Source organism: Pteropus vampyrus, unplaced genomic scaffold (genome assembly GCF_000151845.1).
Source record: "Pteropus vampyrus isolate Shadow unplaced genomic scaffold, Pvam_2.0 Scaffold97, whole genome shotgun sequence".
NCBI classification, from domain to species: Eukaryota; Metazoa; Chordata; class Mammalia; order Chiroptera; family Pteropodidae; genus Pteropus; species Pteropus vampyrus.
In genome coordinates this window covers 3,023,985-3,045,137 of record NW_011888878.1, presented here as the reverse complement: position 1 = coordinate 3,045,137, position 21,153 = coordinate 3,023,985, and the positions used below count along the sequence as shown (strand labels likewise).

General features: G+C 36.5%; 1 pseudogene; it reads right to left on the bottom strand.

The window, feature by feature from the left end:
- Positions 1 to 17,654: 17,654 nt before the first annotated feature.
- LOC105294959 lies at positions 17,655 to 18,082 on the bottom strand (annotated as a pseudogene).
- Positions 18,083 to 21,153: the final 3,071 nt, after the last annotated feature.

Below are 21,153 nucleotides of genomic sequence, written 5' to 3'. Positions count from 1 at the left end.
ATCGCTATCTTTGTGGAGCTTCTACTCTTATATAATGAAAGAGATGATAAGCATATAATAGTGATAAGTGGTAGAGAGAAAATAAATCAGGAAAGTAAACTAGAAAAGACCAAGAAGGAGATGCTATGCTGAAACTTTGAATAGTGGGTACTGGAAAGGCTTCACTGAGAAAGTGTTTAAGCAAAGACCTGAAAGTGGTGAAGGAAAAAAGCAATGGTTCTGTATGGCGAAACTGTGTTTCTGGAAGAAAAACCAGAAAGTACAAATGTCCCGATGCCAGAACATATCTGGAGTGTTGTAAGAAAGCAAAGTGACAATGAGAAGTAGTTCAGGGACCATGAGTAAGATTAGCAGGAGGTGAAGCCTGAGAGGTAAAAAGGAGAGGGGTAAACATAATAGCAGACAGTGTGATTAGTGTAGAGCTTGATAACTTAGGCCTTGAGGACATTATGCTAAGTTAAATAGGCCAGTCACCAAAGGACAAATATGGCATGATTCCATTTATATCTAAAATAGTCAAACTCATAGAAGCAAAATAATAGAATGGAGGTTGCCAGAGGCTAAGGGGAAGAAGGAAGAAGGAGCTGCTAATCAATTGGTATAAAAATTTTTTAGGCCAAATGAATAATGTGAACAAAAGGGGGTCACATACTAAACATGACACGCTCAGGGGAGGCCTGAATGGCAGGTCTTACAAACTCAGACTGAACGTAATCATATAGGATGGTCTGAACATAAAAATTCCTAACTAAAAGTGAGTCATGGAGGATAGTTGCTTCTTAGGCCTGTAGCTTCATTGACAAATGTTAATCTTTACCTTATGTGAGCCTGTCTATTGTCTTTTCTGCATCTGAGATAACATATCTTTGGAATGTCAGCATAATCCCCCTTTTCAAGACTTCTCAGGCCACAACCTCCCACCAGAGTATAAGACCACAGAAACCCTCAGTTATCTTGTTGCCCACATCATCTCTGTGTGCTGTAAATGTTAACTGTCCTATATCCACCAATGGAAAAGGAGAATGTGTCTCTCGGTTATACCTTTTATCCAGTCTCAGAGATTTCACTGCTTTCCTTTCTTCCATCCTACTAATCTACCACCAATGAATTTCATGTAACCCCGCCACCCCAACCCTTATATCTCCTCTTTTGATTCTAATGTATAAAACAAGCTATAAGACTGCTCTTCTCTGGAGCATTTTCTCAATCCATTGAGATTTTGCTTTCTGGCTGTTGTCATCAGTTTGCCTCAAACTTTTATAAGACTTTTTCTTAGGCTGGAAGTTCTTTCATCGACAATGAGTTCTAGATATCCTATACAACATTGTGTCTGTAAATAACAATACTGTATTTACAACACTTAAAAAGTTGTCCTTACTACAATTAAAAAGAGATGGAGGGAGGGAGAGAGAGAGACAGAGACAGAGACAGAGACAGAGACAGACATTTGGATGGTTGCAAGCAGAGCACTAACTTGATCTTATGTTAAGTTAAAAAGGATGATAGAGTCCAAATGCTCTAGGAAATGGGTGGGCAAATGAAACACAAAACCTGAGACCAATTTGGAGCTTAATGCAGTGGTTCAGAAGATTACAATGGTTTCAACCTGGTTCATAGCAGTAACAACAAGTCAGTTTCTAAATAGATTTTGATTGTAAAGCAAACAAAATTTGATGGTATGAATGTGGGTGTAAGAGTGAAAATAAGAGTTGAGGATATTTATTTAATAAATATTTGTTGAATGAATGTGAAGTAAAGCCTTGGGAACACATATAATAATAGTCCTGGGAGTAGAGAGAGAAGAAGTTAAATGAAATAGATGAGAAGGAAAACAACCAAATAGCCAAGAGCTAAAACTCAGACAGGATGGCAGAGGGCTGGGAGGCTTGGGGGGCGAGTTAGTGAAGGAAATGGATAAAGTCACACAAATAGGAAATAGTCTATAGAAGAGAGATTTGGGAAATAGGAGGAAGCCTGAGAAAAGGCCACTGGGAACATTAGTTTAGGATCAAAACCTTAGATGGGAACAGAAACTACAATAACCGTGAGATGAGGGAAACAATTTATAAGGTGACTTTTTCATGAGCTGGATATCCAAACAAATTCAGTATAAAAAAACCACAGTGAACTGCTTAACATATGGTAAGCAAAAGAGGTTTCTTCACTCAACAAAACAGTTATTTATAATAGGGGAAATGTTTATGGGTTGTCTTCTGAAGTTTTTTATTTTTCTCATTTCTTATTGTCTTCAGGAAAAGACAAGCATTCTTTATTTACAAATTCTGGTTCTCATTCAACACCTCCAGCCTAAATACCAGTTTTTTTTTACCTTTGTTATATGTTTTAGTCATCTGAGCATGTTTGTATAGAATCCTCCTAGGAAGATCTGAATTGTGAAACTCTTGTACCTAGCAAACTAAACTCAACTGTAAAACTAAACTCAGCCAAATTCAAAGTAAAAAGAGAAGGCCAGGATAGTAAAGAGAGCCAGAATGCACACAGTATTCCAAAGATGATCTTAACAGATGTTTTGTGACTAGTCACACTGATTTGGACAGAGCTGTCTAGGCCATGAGTCACCCAACAAGCTCAGCAGCAGAAGTTTGTGGCTTCTACATTCAGCCTTCCAAACATATTTTATTGAAGTTCCAAACAATGACATATTTGCTGGCATAGGTGACACCAGAATTGCATTGCTTATGATTAACCACAATAGAGCATCAAAATTTTCTTGTTCAACAGTAGTTTCTACTGATTTTTATGGTCCTCTGACCTTATGGTCCCTCGTTCTCCTGCCTCTCAGGACTATTTAACTCCCTTACATAGAATTATCTCTACCCAGCAAAAGATTTGCCCTTGTTGGGTGAAGGGACTGACAAACAAAATGAATGTAGTCAGGCTCCCTCCCAGCAAGCTGTGCAGTTCCAGGCAACCTTAGCTACAGCATCCCTAGCAGCCTTAGATATAGCATCCTTATAACCTTAGATACGACATCCTATACAACCTATAGATTGTGATTGATTATAGTACCTGGCCTTAAGCCACTATTATGCACCTTGTTATAAGAACAGCCCTGTCTGTGTAGTCTGAGGGGAGTTGGAGCTGTGCCCGTGCCTTGCTGTGTCCTGCTATGCCTGAATAAAGCTATGTCACATCTGCCCACGGCTTCTCACATATTCTTCCAGCTGCCAGTTTCAGTACCTCGAAACTGCAGAACAGCCCTGAAGCTACAAAAGTTGAAGTTTCATTGCATCTCACTTGCATGGCCCTCTGTGAGTGTTGTGAGTGGATAGGAGTTGTACAATATCTGAGGTTGGAAAGGAAGCCAAATTGTAATCAAGAACAATTACTGAGAAAGCATTTCCTAGAAACTAAGGGGATATTAGGGAGAAAAGAGGTCTGAGCCCCAAGGATACAATAAATTGTTAGGTTTTCTTTTTTTATCCTAAATAAGCACTCACTTGTTTACTTTATATTTGTAACTCTAGTTTTTTTTTTTCTTAAAGATTCCTTAAAATGACATAACCTTTAGGCCCCATTAAACCTTAATTTGCTCCTCTAAAATCTAGACTCAATCTTTTCCATAAGTATTGAAAATATAAGGAGTATATAAGCAACAATTTCCAGGCTCAGCATGGAGTTGGACCTTCCTGAATCAACTCTGATCGTAGGTTCCAATGATGATATTGTTACCTTATTTCTCTGACTGCTTACTTACACACCTTAGCTCAAGTATCTCAGTCATTACCTTTGATCCCTATCTGATAGCCTAGTTCATCTCAGACTGAGATCTTTCCCTGTCTTCTCATACATCTCCAGAGAATAGTGTTCTATAACTTCCCCAACTTCTGAACCTCCTCAAGGCCTCCTGCTGGTACTATCTTACCACCTGCAATTGGGTCCTTCCTTAGGTGCCCTGCCCTGTGATTGACTGGTCTACTGGTTATAGTCGTCCTTGTTCTGGCAGAGCTGACTATGACAGAACTGAATTTAATATACCTTGATTACAAGTGTTATATTAATTCTTTATACAATGAGTTAAAAACTGTATCATAATGTCAATTGATGAGATCTCCAAGGAAGCTAAATGGAAATGAAGCATAGCTCAACTAAAAAAAATATACAGATCCATCATGCAATAAAACAGATGTACTTAATTCTAATATTAGATGTTATAAAAAGAACAGAGAAGATAAAATAATAGAAAAATTTTAAACTATGGCCTTAGAGAAGTGAATATTATTCAGATATATGCCATAAAAGTATTAGTAGAATTTTTAATCCATCATTTCTAAAATCTGGAAAATAAATTCTGTCACATACACCAAAGGAAATATTCTTGCAATATAACTGAAAGAAAAGAGAATTTACTTTAAAGAGTGTGCCAGTAGAGGAAAGGATGGCATTAGCCAATGTGCCATGCCATGCCCAGTCTGGATGAAGCACCCAGAATTATAAGTGTTGTCTTCTTTAGAGCATTTTCCATTACAGGTTTCCAAAAGAGATGGTTTGCATCAGATATAATTTTCTATATTATAGACACATTACAATGCACAGATCCCCTTCATGCTTTCTGAAGCTAGCCATAATGATCATGCAGCCCCTTTGCTGACTGCTTGCAAGCCTCTTTGTATCATATGGGAAATGTTCAGTGAACTCTCTGTAGGCATCATATTTTGCAGAGTTCTCTGACATCATAACACCACTCTGGTAGCTGAAGGTAGCCATTTGGTGACTGCCCTCTAATTTATCTTTTACTTTAATCATAGTGTTTTTCTTAATTGTTGCTCTTTGTTAGTTACTTTGTTACTTTGTTAATGTATGTCCTTCTTTACTTTTTCCTTAAAAATTTAAAAATCTCTCAACATGAGAAATATTATCAAATCAATTACTCTTGACAACATAAGACTCTACAGAGAATTTTCATAAAAGTTTACTTGAGCCAAAAAGAGGATACACCTAGAAGCAAGATCTCTAAAGACTGAGACAAATGCTCCAGAGAATAATAGTATTGCAGTTTATTTTATACATTTGAAATTGAGAAGGAAACATAGGAAGATTACATGGAGGTGGAAGAAAGCAAGGCAGCAATTCAATTATAGGATAGTTAATAAGATTATGTGCTCTCTTGAGGATGTTTATTTCCAAGGTGTATTAACTTAGATGCACAGAAACAATGGGCAGAGTTTACTTAAAGTAAAGATAAACCTTTTATTAAATAAGTTATATGTCTGGGGCATGGCTGCCCACCATGACCTTCCCAGTTAGGAAATTTTTCATCCACAATTTAAAGCCTCACTTTGAATTCTTCAGTTTTTCAATATTTCTAATTTATTGTCTAAATCAAAACAAACATTACAACTAGTACCCACATGGCAAAATTACCCCAAATCTATCACAAAAGTGGAAAATCTCTTTTTCTCTTTATACTATCCATCTTTTCCCTAAAGTTAGTATACAGTTGTTCATTCACTAAGTCAACAAATAATTACTGTGCAGGCACCATGTTCCAGATACTACTTTGTCTTTAAGATCTAAGATGAATTAGACACTTCTTTCACTTTTAATACCTCCATGTGTTATTGTTTGGGGATGATTTGAACTCCAGTGTCGCCCCAGCAGCATGGCGCAGGTAACAGCACAGAAGAGCAATTAGCATTCTTCCTTGGTTCTTCCCCACTGATTCAGCAAAGAATTACAGGTCAGCAAGACTCTGAAGAAGTAAAATTTATAGAAAGTACATTTTAGGAGACGGGTCATGCTAAGAAAGGCTGTAGCCCTGTGGAATTTGGGAGGTGAAAAGATAAAAGAAATAAAAGACAGAGTAAGCCCCAAGGGAGGAGTGGATTTTCAGCAAAGAGAGTTGTAAAAATGCAGATGTGGGAAAGTCTATTTATATTTGGGGCCACGATATGTGATTACAAAGGCATTCCTAGGAGACTGGCATGTGAGGTCACTTTGACTGACACTTGGCTGCTATATAACTCTTTGCTTAGTGCTCATGTGCTTACCCAGAATTTGATCTGTTATAATTAGATTTGTGAACTTCCAGGCATAAACATGGTATTATAATGATGGTATAATGAGGCTGAAGTTGTGGGCAGGCTAGGGTAGCACCTTCTGCATAAGTGTCTGTGGACGGATTAAGCCGGCTATATGTTATGGCCCTCCTGCCCTTTGTCCTTTGTCTCTGGGGATGCAGGAAGGATTCTTTAACTACAATCAAGTGTTCTTTAGGCAGTCTCTAGGCCACTGGAACAACACCGGAGTTCTAATATCTCCCTAAACAGTAACAGTTGCATTATAAGATCCTATTAATTAAATAAAGAAAACAGCCTTGCTATGAAAATCATGTATTTCACAGTTGAAGACCTGCCAGTTGTCTCAAGCAAGAAAGTGGCTACCGAAGTAACAGCTTTGGATGTGTTTGTGTCTCCACAATGCCAGGTTTATTGAGTAGGATCTTCTCAGATAAACCATTCAGGTATCCATGGACGTTAACACACAATACACAGAGACGGTAAGTACAGCATATTAGGCAACAGAGCAAAGGGATGAAAGTCTTTAGCATCTCTAAAGCGAGCTCTGTGATACTCTCGGGTCAAACTTGAGCTTTGTCTACCTGAGGTGTTCAGATAGACATCCTTACAAGATGGAATCCTTATACATATCAGCTGCTGCAGTTGAGGACTTATCAATGGCAGATGTGGCTGATGTTTCTGTGGTTTGGGGCATTCCAGTCATTCCCATTATGTGCCAGTTGACACTACTGTCATGGCCCCCATGGAATCCATTTTGTAAAGTCCAAAAAGTCCTCAATTCTTTAAGCTCTATACACTGAACTATTAGGCTCAAATCATCAAAATGGAAGTTTATAGACCCATTGTCATTGGTAAACATCGATGACCTCCCTCTTCCCCAGCCCAGTAAATTATTATCTCTTTGTTGTGGTTATAATTATATTTTTATAACCATTTCCTAAGGGGAAACTACTGGTTTTAATAAAATAATTTGGCATACGTGGTGAATAATGAGACTTGAAAATTGATTTATAAATATTTCTAATATTTCTAATTCTAAAACGAGTTCATCAAAAACTGAAGGACTTCCATAGTCTTGTCTGATAGAAACCATCATCACTACAGGGTGTATAAAATACAAGTGATCACCATATTATTAAAGGCATATTCTTTAAAAAGTGTGTCATAAAGATAAACTCAACTACTAAAGCGTGAATTTAATAGTCACTGGACATTCCACAAAAAAATGGAAACAGTTAATCATTTTATTACTAAACAGCTTCCCTAATTCCTGCAGCTGCAAATGCTCCCTCCTTTTATGCCCAACCAGACAGTTTCTCTGCATCCCTTCATCATACTTGCTATCTCAGAATGTTCTTATACTTACTTCCTCACACATGGGTTATATTTTCTTTTGAGGCAGGGCTGTGCCTGATTCATGTTTGCATTCCTCAAAACCCTGGCACAATGCCTTGAAAGTTGAATATCTAATGAATGACTGCATTTACTTTTTCACCCCTTTCTGTCATGTATAAAGACCTAATTCATTGGTTCCCCTTCTTTAACCAGAGTTTCTATGATTGATTATACTTATTTTACTTACTGTACTGGGATTAATAAAACAGGATATTGACTCTTATTATGTAATTTAAACCAGCAGTCCCTAACCTTTTTTGCTCCTACAGGTACTGGTGCTCCTATGAAAATTTAATGCCTGATGATCTGAGGTGGAGCTGAGGCTGTGATGCTAGTTATACAGATCTTCCAAATATACAGAGAAAAACACCACCACACATTCATGAGATAATAAGAATGAAAAGTCAAATAAATTCTAACTTTATTATAAAAATAGTTTTGACTCTTTCTAGACAGTACAGTCTAGTGATTAAGTGAGCAGGATCTGGTGTAAAACCCCTGGATATGACCATCAACTCTGCCACTTTGGAAAAAATTCTGTGTATCCAATTATTATGGCAATAATAAAAATACCTTCATCATTAGGATTGCTGTTATGTTGAAATGACACAATACATGTAACATACTAGCACACAGCACACAGTAAGTAACAAGAATGGTAGTTCTTTCTACATTTGCTTTAGTTCCTAATTTCCTCCTATGCTTTCAATTTCTATCCATGTTCTTTACTTTTACCTTGTCTCCTCTTCTAATCTCTGACAACCAGGGTACATTGGGTTTGGGTAGAGCCTGAAGAATTCTTTCAGAAATTAGAATCTTCTGCTAAATCCAAATTAGAGGGCCAGGAGACAGGCTATTGTGTGCTTTTTATAAAGTGAGAAGTTTTTTAGAATTTGGAAGGCAAAGAAAATGAATTCTTAGATTTCAAAGATCCAAAAGTTTTATAAGTGAAGGATATGACTTATTAAGGCTATTTCCTTATTAAAGAATGTATATGACATTAAGAGGAGTCTATTTCTAGAGGCTCCTTTGGCATTCCTGTAATAGGAAGCAGAGTTTACCTTCAGGCTGTTTGGGTTGTTGGAACATGTTGGGAAAGCATTATATTAACCCATGGAGAATGATTGCATTTGGCTTCTGCACCATAGAAAAATATCTGACTTCAACTCCTTGTCAGAAGTCTGATTCAAGTTGTGTTCAAGTATCCTGTTTTCTGGCTATTGCTGTGTAACAAATTACCCCCAAATTTGGCAGTGCAATATAAAACAATAATTTTATTAAGCTCACGAATTCTGCTGTTAAGACTTCAGACAGGGCATGCATGTTATGAACAACTTGACTGTGCTTCTTCACATCTGGGGCCTCAGCTAGGAAGATCTGAAGGCTAGGAGAACCCTACCAAGCTGAAATCATCTGAAGGCTTATTCATTCTCATTGTTCTGCTCAGCATCTACACATGGTGGTTCCACGAGGCTGAGGCTAACTCACAACATGACAGCCTCAAAGTGGTCAGGATTTACATGGTGGCTTAGGACTCCAAGTGTGAATATTCCAGAAAACAAGTTAGAAACTGCTTTGCCTTTATAAGTCACATAGTGTCACTCCCACCATACAGAATTGGTTGAAACACTCTGTCACAAGACAGTCTATCTTTAAGAGAGTATGACATAGACCCCCACCGCTCAAAAAGAGTAGTGTCAAAGAACTTTGTGGTCATATTTTAAAGCTACCTGAATTCCAGACAAGAAAATTTTTCTCTGGAGCTTATGGTAAAGAATAGTCTAACTCTGTGAGCTTGGACTCAGGGATGAAGAATGAACAGAAGCAACGAAGGCTTCAGAAAACCAGTAGACTTGGACAGTTTAGGATTTAGCTGGATTGGGCTTCAGAAAGATCGAGTTCTTTGGTAGAAGAGCTGGGTATAAAGAGATTGAATGAGAAAGCTTGGCAAGGAAAATGGGAAAATAAAGTAGAAATAAAGAAAATAAAATCACTCATAAACTAACCACCCAGATAAACAGAGTTTACATTTTAACGTGTTTCTTTCAGTATTGTGTTTGCATGTATATGCGTGATAATGCTTATATGTAAGTTCTTGTGTGTGTGTGTGTGTGTGTGTGTGTGTGTTCCTATGTGTGTATGGGCATGTGAAGATACATTGTAATCATACCTTATAATCAGTTTTGTGTCCTATCTTTCAACCTAAGAATTAGTTTGCTTCTCATTGGCATCCTCTCTGAACATAATTATATTTCAGCTTTATTCTCTTCTGCTAAGTCAGCTAAGTTAGTCTTGATAGAGTTCCATTGTACCTAAGTGTCGGTGCCCAGTGCCAATAGCCTGCCACTGAGTTTTGTTGTTACCAATTTAAAGAGGACTTTCAAACCTAGAAATGAACCAAGTCACTAAATATTCCTGTCCATAAATGTAAGGGCCAAGGTTCAAATACAATGAAGCATCTGCCCTGTAAACCAGACCCTGCTATCTTAAATTAATGTGCCATTCCTGAAATAATAGCAAATAAGACAAGAAAAAGTTGCTAACAACAAATTTAGCTCCTCCCTTCTAGTGATTATTGGCATGTCCTCAGGATGACCATCTGACCACCTAAAGACTCCTTGTTCTCTTCTTGTAACAAATGTCTAAAACAATTTAGTAAATTCCTATCTCCTCAACTGGTAGCTTTGTCTACCAACAACCAGTTGTTCTGAAATTTAAAAAAAAAAAAAAAAGAGCTTAACTAACATACCCCAGGCTTCTGTGCCTACTCTTGAGATAGTGGGTGGATTTCTAACCTCAGCCACCAGATAAGGCCAAGGTAGAAAGTCTCCGTAGAACAAATTGATGGAAAGAAAATAGTCCCAGATTTGTATCCCAAGAAGAAAGCTAGAGCCAGAAGTAAATATCTCTTGCCAAAAAGCTTGGAAGAACCCAAAAGCAGGGAGTCAAGCTAAGTATATATAATGTGTTGTATTTTGAAACAAAAATTTTCTTTTTTCCCTTAAGGACAATGGATATTTACAAATAAGTGTTGTCACTTTTAAAGTAGCCATCATGGCTAGGGACACAATTATTCTAATGATTTAAATTTCTCTTTTGAAATTACCTTTATGGGGGGGTGCTATCATATTATTTTGCTTATATTCAACACTATTTATTCAACATTTATTTAGTCTCTGCTTCTTGTTAATTATGTTGTAGGCAATGAGATATAGTGGTGAACATAACATACAAAATTCTTGCCTTCTCAGAAATTATTATAAACAAACAAATAACATTTCTGATGATGCTAAGTACTGACAAGAAGAAGAGAGTAATTTGGGAGACTGGAAATATTTTAGATACAGGGGACAGGACATGCCTTTCTGAGTAGGTGAACTGTGAAGAAAAGGAGTACACTGCCTTAAGATCTGGGAAGAATGATCTAAGACCCTGAGAAGAAACAAAGTTAGCTTAATGGTATGTGGGTAAATGGAAAGTTCCTGAAGCGTTTTCAGAAGGGAGTGACTTAACTTGGTAAGTCTTTGAGACTGGATTTGAGATAAGTGGGGGGATGCGGTGAGTAATTCAACTGAGTCATAGAGTTTGTGGTACAAACTAAGTTTTACGGTTGGGGGAGTCATTTCCCGAACTGTGTTAGCAATAGACACCTTGGAAGGGTCCCCACTCTGGCCTCACTATAACTAGATCCTTAGGAAGAGTAAATATCTCATTAACTGACAGTTAGGTTTGTAAAGAATTTAGTGTGCCTAAGAATTGAACTAATAAATTATATGTATAGGTAGATAATACAGTTATTTATATATTTATTTTTTCTTTTCTTTTTGGAAGGTTATCATACTGTTTGATTTTTTCTTTTAATTTGTCATGGAAACTGCAATAGTATACTTGAGTTTAGAGCTTGTCTGAATAATCACATATTCAAGCTTGGAGGAGCCCGACATAATGCAGTCTCAAATAATGTAAGAAGGAGGTGAGAGAATTAAAAGGTTAAATCAAACTATATTCAGAGATTTCAACATGCTGATTAGGCCTACAGCAAGGCCACAAGGACACCTGCAGAACAAAGAAAGATTTCTGCTATGACTGCTAACAAACCACTTCCCCACACTGTGAAGAGAAAATAGGAAAACAGAGTCTTTAAGTTGCTCCCTATACAAAATAAAATCATTCATTCCCTATGGCTAAACATGGGGAAACTATGGATCAAAGGCTGGGAGTTCCATTCACACTACTCCAGCAGGCCATTTACACTACTGTTCTTACCTTTTCGTGCTACATACTTTTATCCTTTCAAACTGTATGTCCATACCATCAAGGGAAAATGGGTGAACAAGTCTTTAAACTGTAACTTACAGAATGTATAAACTGAATTCCCTGAACACTCAAGGTCCCTCTCAGTGTCTTTGTCTTTTTATCAGTCCCTCTCAGTGTTTTTTTCTCAGTCTCACTCGCCGTTATTTGTTCTATCCCTCTCTCTTTCTGTCCCTCTGAGTCTCTCTCAGGTTCTCTCATTCTTTGTCTCTGAAAAAAGACTACGCTCTATCTTTGGAATGTCACTCCTTTTCTAATAAACTTTTCTTTTGACTCTAACTCTGGTGTGTGTTTGAATTCTTTCTTGTGCTTAGTCAAAGAACCCTCTCTCTTGGTATAGACCCACTTGGGAGGATTTGCCTTGTCCTGCATCAATCACATATTTAAACTTGGAACAGCCTGATATAATGCAGTCTCCTTGAACTCTAAAAACAGAATGGGTTCTGGTTCATAAGGGGAACTTAAACTAGCGAATCTATCTAGCTATATGGAAACATGCCATCCATACACATTTTTTTTCCATTTCATTTACTTTACCACGCAGACTTTGAGGATCTTTCCGTAAGTTTGTCTGTGACTCATCCTTGGGTCAGATGATTTCATCTAACCAGGGAAGGGGAACATGATTATTCAACAAATCCACCATCTCCAGTTAGCATGCCAGGAGTCTTTAAGGGGGCTAATCTTGTGGCTTGGCACATTTCATCTTTTCTTTTTCCTTAAAAAATCAGCGCTTACAGTTGGTCTGCTAACTGGTGTTTCTTTTATCCCTTGAGGGTATTTCTGGGTCAGTTTGCTTTGCTAGCTCATAGGTGACTATACGAGAGCTTGCCTAAGTTTCCTTTTATAGACCAAAACAAGCCCTGTTCCTACTCTTCCTTCTTTTCTTTTACCCAGTAAAAATGCTAATGTTTGGAATAGTCCAATCTTATCCACATAAATTATCTCATTGGAATTCTCACAATAATACTTCTCAAAACAGGTTAGACATTTTGGCTTTAATTTTACAAAAGCAGAAATGGAGGAGCACAAGAGCTTCACTTCTAGCCTAAAGTCACATGATTAGCAAGGGTAGCTATGGGACTCAAAGCAAAGTTTGGGCCCCACGAAGTGTAGTAAGTGCTTTCTGATAGATCGCATGTCTGAGAAAAACATCCAATACTTACTAGATACTTGCTTCTCCACCCCCAACTGAATATTAGACACTATTACAGTTTAAGCCTTCGTTGTTCTCTTATTGTAAATTGATCATCTATAGTGGTGATTTGTGTAGTTAATGGAGAATTCTAGACAACAGGAATTTAGAAATTGTCAGAGATAATAGTCTTTCTCTTCAATAGGCCTTTTACTGAAGGAGACTCTGTGGTTTATTTTTGAAGTTGACACTGAAAGCAACAGTTAGGAGATAAATATACACAAAATCTTAGAGTAACACCAACAGGCTATACCCTGAAGCTGACATTTCCACATGAATGAAAAAGTAATGATATCTAAAGAAAAGGCCCTAATATTCCTGCACACCCATGAATATGTACATGCACATACACCTCACACACTCTGGCCAAACCCATTTGTGCATTTTCTTGGTTCAGTCCTTTTCTGTGAAGTGTGGAAAAAAAGATTAGCAAAATCTGAAAATAGGTTTGTTTAGTTGGTTGAAGGAAAAAGAATTGAGGGTGAATGGGAGTGAAAGGAGCAGAATTTGGTAGTTATTTGCTTATTTGTTGGGCAAATCCAGCAAAGAAACTGAGCCAGTTATAAAACCTCAGAAAATTGGGGAAGAGAGATAAATAAAGAAGACTTTCAAGACATTTTACTGGGCATCAGCAAGGTGTTCTCACTTTACTTCCTCCTCAAGTATTCAATCTCCTAAAGCTCTTTACATACAGAGAAGATCTGTATTACGCTTCTGTGATTTCTGGAGTTCTATCTGTGTTTGTTTTGCAGGGTTGCCAGATTTCACAAGTAAAGAGACAGGAAGCCCTGTTAAATGTGATTTTCATGTAAGCAATAAACAATTTTTTGCGTGTTGTCTCAAATATTGCATGGGACAATCTCTTATTATAAATTGATATTTGTAATTCAAATTCAACTAGGCATCCTGTATTTTATTTAGCAAACCTATTATTTTGGCTAAGACATGGATAAAAACAAGAATGTTTATTTTATCAGCTTACATGCAAATTGGAGGAAAGTTTCCTGGAAGCTTTCAGGCAGTAACCTCTGTTCACAAACTTGGCTGCACATTAGATCATCTAAGGAACTCCAGATTCTGGTGCTGCTGCTCTGGAATCCAGCCAGGATGTGAGATTTTACAAAGCATTCCTGGTGATATTTTTGTGCAACCACGAGAAGTCAATGACTGATGTCCAATGGTTCTCACCCTTTCTACACAAAAGAAAGACCAAGGGACTTTTTAAAACTATGTATGCCTAGATCTCATCCCAGAGCAATTAAATCAGCGTATGGGGGCAGGTCCTCTACACTGCAGTTAAGGAAAAGCTCTCAATAAATTGAATGTTACTTCAAGGTTAGAAAGCCCTAAATTATAGCCAAAACGTGGCATCCTAGGGATGGCCAGTTACAGGAAACTTTAAAAAGTTTATCTTTAATTTTTTAATTATGAAATTAATATTAATTATAATGATTTCAAGCAATAAAGATGCATCTAAAACAAAGATGAACTTCTCCAATTCCCCTTTCCAGAGGTATCTACTGTTAAAACCTTGATCTGTTTTTCTTATGCTAAGCATACAGGCAGTAGGAAAGAATAAGAAGCAAATGATATGTGTTAGTTATCTTTTTAAAAAGTTGTCACATTTTACTTTTAATTAAACAGAACTTCACCATGCATTTACATTAAGGAAATATTATATTTATTCCAGGCTTCACTGTGAGTCAGTGAAATCAGAAGCTATAAAATGTAAGGGAAAGAAGGTGAAAATAGACTTGAGGGGGCAAAACAACTTCTACCACAAAACATTCTCCACTCCTGATATGTCCATGTAATGGCAGTGGTATTGGAGAACATTCCTGGACATTCTCTGTCTCCTCATTTACTTGCCTCAGGGAGCCGGGATGATTTTCCCAGCTAGTGAGTTCGAAAGAAGGAACTGGGCATAAGTAGTTCAGTCCCTTCTTTTTCTGTCTTTGGAGAGGCAGCCTCTCTGCTAAGAGCACACATACCCAGCTCATTCATGAGGTAAGTTTTATGCGGGACAGCTTCCATCAGGGACACCTCTGTTTTTCCAGCTCTGCCTGAGACAGGGAGGGTAACTCTGATTCTACACTTTCTGTAAACCTTTTGCTAGCAGGGAACAGTGAATAATCCTAAAACAGCCTTATTAGGATAAAAATCATTTGTGTGTCCCTCCTTTGTCTGTCTTGCAATTGATTTCATTCATAAAGTAATCTATCAAAATGCTAGCATTATAAATATAGTTTCACTTTGAAAGTTACATGGATATCAGTGAAGAAAATAGAATGCACTGTCCCTGATTTCCATGTCCAAGCAGGACCTATGGCTATATCTCAAACAAGTGACATGTATGTGTCATAAACAGAAATGCACAAAGCCATAAAAAATAGGGAGAGGTATACAAACAAAGAACACAGAGGAAAAAAATTGAAATGTCCTAACTAGTAGAAAAAATAATAGGAAAGCAACTCAAGGGGATAAAATAGACACTTAGCATTGCCAGGAATAATCCTCATAGCTGACTCTCATCTCATCTGCCAGATCCCTGAATAAAATATTCCCACATCCTCAGCCATGTCATCTGTTTCTGTCATCTGTTGGGCCAATAGTCAGACTAGGTCACATCTATGCAAGAGTTGTATTCATTTGCTCATTAGCTGTATTTTCCTTGTTCTACTCAGGATAATGGATTGTCTTTATTTAACTGAAACTCCTTTTGAACCAACGACTACGTTTCTTCAAAGCAGAAAAATCTATCAAACAATGAATAGCGTTTTACTAAAAAAAACCCTAAATATACATATTTTAATAAAGAAATTAAACTCAGAAGTGAGTGGTGACTACAGAAGATATCATTGTATCAATGGTTGAATAAATAAAATAAACCTTTGTCATTCATGATGCAAACATTCTAAGTGTTTCTGTTGTTTTTTTGTCACATAGTAATTTAGTTTCTTTTTTACAGTTAGATGTCTGTAAAATTAGTCTGCTTTACTGAGATAAACTCTACAAGCATGTGCTTAAAATTGATTTAGAACATTAAAAAATTTGAAAGTGAGGTTTTAGTTTTTTTATTGCTTAAAATTCCAATGTTATGAAAGATAGTGCATTAAAATGTTTAAATCACTGATAAATTTCGGGTGTGGCAGAAGGAAATTGGAATAAAAAAATGGAGATCTGTACTTTTCTGGTTCTACAACTAATTCTAGGTTTGACTTTGGATACAGGACCTGGGCCTCTCTTAATGTCTTCATTTGTATATTAGAATGTAGAGCAGACAGTCCTTAAAATCCTTTGATTCTACTCATTAAAACTTATAGATTAGTACCAATATATTCTTGGCTGAAAAATATTAGTATAGTTTACTAAAAAAAAAATTATGAACTGATGCTGCCCCCTATAGTAGACTGGTATGGGAGGGAGGGGCAGTGCTTCAAAACTAGATAAATATTTTGTCATCCTAATTGCTTCTCTCTGCTGTCCTCGAGGTGCCCATTCCTGCATATCAAGAGTTTCAAAAAGTATCTGATTTCTATCTGTCTGTTTTTATCTGGTATAATAAAAAAAATTAAAAACAAATAAATTAAGTTTAATGACTGTTGGCTAAGACAATTTGAGCAAAAATGTTTTAAAAACTGTTCAAGGAAATAATTGTTTCTGTAATTTCCCCAAATAAATTTATCTGAGTTTGGATTGCAAAAGAGCTGGCACCATTTTTAATGAATCTCATTTACTTTAAAACAATATTAGTAACATTAAACATACTTTAAGAGAATCTGGAATTCAATAATATGGTTATAGGAAGATAATATGTCATCTCAAATATAAAATAAAAATTTAGTTATAAATTAGGTCTATCAAATAGTAATAATTTACAAGTTAAAAATTGTTTTAAATTTTATGCTTATGTTAAAGTATTATTTCCTGAATATTTCATAATAAAATTGTGTGTTGGAAAAAAAAAAAAAAAGTAGATCATTTCTATTGCTGGCAATGTTGCAAACTAGATCATCTTAAAAACCTTTGCTATAGAACACTTAGAAAGTCTGGCTAAAGTATAACCAAAAGCTATTTGAATGCAAAGTATAGCTCCTAAAAGAGTAAGAGAATTTAGTAGTGGTCAAAACCAGTAACAATCTGAAATATCTAACTATTAAACACAGGCTGACACTTTCTTTGGCATCTCAGATAGGAAATACCAATCTTCTTTGGCAAGAGTCTTAGATTTCACCTACCAATATGAGGCAGGAGATGAGGCCTTGGGCAAGGTATACTATTGGAACAGACTACCAATAAAATGGAAGCCCTTAAAGAGACACACTCCAGTGTATAAGATGAACTAGAAAAAAATTTCACCAACTGGCAATTAGAGAGCAAGAAAAAGCTTGACTATTTTGGCTTGTGCTAGAGGTAGAGAAAAAAATGTTTACTGAGAATTCTTAAGTCAGAATTGTCTCCATTGTTTTGGGGTTCGTATTTAAAATTCTTAGATGATTTGGGAAGCACCAAACTGAGAAATAACATAAAATGATCAGTTGGAAACAACCACTGGGATACCCACAAAAGCAAAAAACAAGCTTCTCAGAAAAGAGCATACCTTCAGACCAGACCTCCTCAGAGCATCATAGGCTTCCCAGTCATAATCCTATTTTTTTCTTTTATTAGCATTTATTTGATGCTGAATTTACTACTGAGACCATAAATTTTTATTTCTTCAGTTTCTTATATCTTTTTCTTCTGTGCAACCTCCTCTTCCGTTTTAGGAACAACCTGCTCTTTTTCAGTGAGGATCGGCTCAGTGTGGCAGGGAGAGCTCATGTAGCGGTTCATCCTCCACAAGCTCTGTAAATTCTGTGTGGCATCTTGGGAATTTGTTCACCCGAATGTGCTCAACAACCAGAGAATCTACAATTAAACCCTTAAGTTCAGCATCACTCTCTGCATTTTTAAGCATGTGAAGCAAAAATTCAGCACTCTTTTTGGGCCACCAACCCTGTATCCACCCCCACTGTTTGGCCTGGTCACACGTACCAACTCCCCCACTGTAACGACAGAATGGCACACATTGCTGCTGTAAAGTGACGTCCCTCAGATACTTGGTGGTTTTTCGGATATGCATATCCTTGATGGCTTTGGCAGTTTCATGGGTGTTCTTAAAGTGAACATGAAGTTGTGAACCTCTTGATTTGCATGATTTTGTGGGGTTTTCTGGGTCAATAGTGAACCATTTTCAGAGTCACCTCAGGCCGCTTACAAGAAAAGTCATAATCTTAAATTTGAGAACACATCAGTTAATATGTCAATATTTTACTCTATTTCTGTTTCCCTATAATTCTGTTAACACACAAAGAAATCTTATATCACACAGATGAAAGAAGCACAGAGGAAAGTGGTTTAAGGTGTAGTCTTAAGAGCCACTTTCAAATAATGGTTTTGTGGACATAAGCTAAGTGGGTTACTTTTTGTAAGATACCTAAATCTCTATTTACTCATCTGTAAAATGGGAATTATTACAGTAATCTATCTCATAGGGTTATGAGAATTGAATGAGTTAATATATGAAAATTCCTTAGAACCAGAATGGTGTCCACCTTACAGGAAGCATTAAAACTGTTATCATCATCATCATTGATCTTATAGGTAGTTGGTCACATTATACCATCTATCTCCTGATTAGGTTAGTTTTACTCCATCCATGCTGAGATGCATATCCATCTGGCCTGTTCCGCTCTCTCTTTCCCAAGAGCTTTCATATTTCTTACTTTATCCAACCCTTTGGTTTTCCTTTATTACAATTATAGCTGAAAGAAGAAAATCCTTAGCACTCCATCTCCTTCTTACTATTACCTCTTGATAAAGTTTGTCTCTTCCTTTGAAAAATGTTATTGATAGTTATCTCATGACATAGTTGTGAGAATTAATATACATTTTCAAACAAAATAATTTTTATTCTATGCAATAATTTTTTAGCTTTGTGCCGCAATTACATACTTACTTGCTTTACCCTTGCTGAGATAGAGGACTACTTTTTCATGTTTCCTTGAACATCTAGTACAGTGTCATACACATGTTATGCCTTTTTTCATTCATTCAACAAATAGTTGTTGGGCATCATAAATGCACCTCTCCTGGGTTCAGTGTTTACTGTAATAAACAATCAATCCCTACTTTGCTTGATGAAAATTTGCTAAACTAACTTAATTGTATTTACCATGCATTCAGCTTGCACACAAAACTGGAAAATGCATCTCATTCATCTCCAGCAGTGCCAGGAAATTTACCTGGGCATATAATAAAAACAGCCAGCCTAAACCGTCTGATTAAATAGAACAGAAATATATTATATAGCATCTGAGATGCTACTAGTGACATCGCCTCTACTGAATGTGCCAACATCCTATTGAACACGTCCATGTGGTCTTCAAAAACGTATATTTTGTGCATTTAAAAATCTGTCTCATTCATTAGCCTCGGAACCCAAGAGTAGCAATTATGTATTTTTCATCTTTGCATTTGCCTCTGCTTTCAGGAATAGCTTAAATGCCTCAATTTAGTGGATGTTCAATAAAATAATTATTGATAGCGTGAAATGTGGAGAGGACAGTAAAATTTTTAACTAGCTCTTGTAACTAATATTTCAAAAATATATCCACAGACTATATTGTTATTCATTAGGCAGATATTGAATGAATATCTGCCATGTACTATTACTAACCATGCTAAGTGTTATCATGTAGCATACATACTATGCTGCCTCGCTTTGACTATACCTGGAATGTAGCATTCTGTTTTTCTCTTTCTAAGATTTACAATTCAAGAGGCCTAGGGGCAAATGGGAAATGCATTCGGTGTAAGACAACCAAGTTATGAGAAAAGGTCCATTTTAAATATTAGCCATCGCTAGACAAAAAGCTGAATTTGGTATTAGTTTATTAAATCTAGACCCATGGGTTTTCCAAGTTAGCTTCTTTCAATATAAATTGAATTAAACCTTGAACACTGTGGGGGAAAGGACTAAAAAGTAGCCAGCTGTCCTAACACAGGCAGGGTTCTGTTTTCTGGAATCACTGCTTACTCTATACTTGAACTTAATTTCACATCTGTTGGTTAAAAATTCAGCTAGTAAATTAGTCTGATAACCAGCTTCTTGTATAATTTCTGGGAAATGTGGTCATTAAGACAAAATAGTTTTTAAATGTATCCTTCACTGATGTTATAAATTCTAGCAGCTTTCCTCCATGATATACTGGCATTAAAATCATACTTAAAATTTATGTGTTCTAAATAAGTAGATTAGAAATAAGCATTTATAAATAACACACACACATATCAGAAAGCTAGTTACTACTATGCAACACTACAGAAATTAATTTATTGTATTAATCTTATATAAGAAAGAACCTGATAATAAATTACTTCAAAAATCCCCTTGGATAAAAGTATTCTAAGACTGTCTTAGTGTATTTGGGCTGCTATAACAAAAATATCATAGAACTGGGTGGCTTATAAACAAAATAAATTTATTTCTCAGAGTTCTAGAAGTCCAGATCAAGGCCCTGGAAGATTCTGTCTGGTGAGAACCCACTTCCTGATTCACTGATGGCTGTCTTCTGTGTCCTCACATGGCAGAAGGCGCAAGAGAACCTCCCAAGTTCTCTTTGATAAAGGCACTAATCCCATTTTTAAGAGCTCTACTCTCACGATCTAATCACCTCTTAAAGGCCTCACCATTAAATACCATCAAATATTGGAGGTTAGATTTCAACATGAATTTTGGGTGACATTCAGTTTATAGCATCCCACCCTGGTCAGAACAAAATTCATGTTCTTCTCACATGCAAGATACACTCATTCCATCTTAATAGCCAAAAAGTCTTAACTTGTTCAAGCAACAACTCAAAAGTCTATGTCCAACATCTCATGTATATCATCTAAATCAAATATGGGCAAGATCTGAGTTATGACTCACCCTGAGGCAAATTGCTCTCTAGCTGTAACTTGTGAAACCAAACAAATTAGATGCTTCCAAAATGCAATGGTGGGACAGGCACAAGATAAACATTCTCATTCCAAAAGGAAGAAATAGAAAAGAAGAAAGGAGTGATAAGCCTCAGAGGAGTCCAAAATTGAACAGAACAAATATTAAACATTAAGGCTCAAGAATAATCTTTGACTCAATGTTCTCTCTTCCAGGCCCACTGGGGT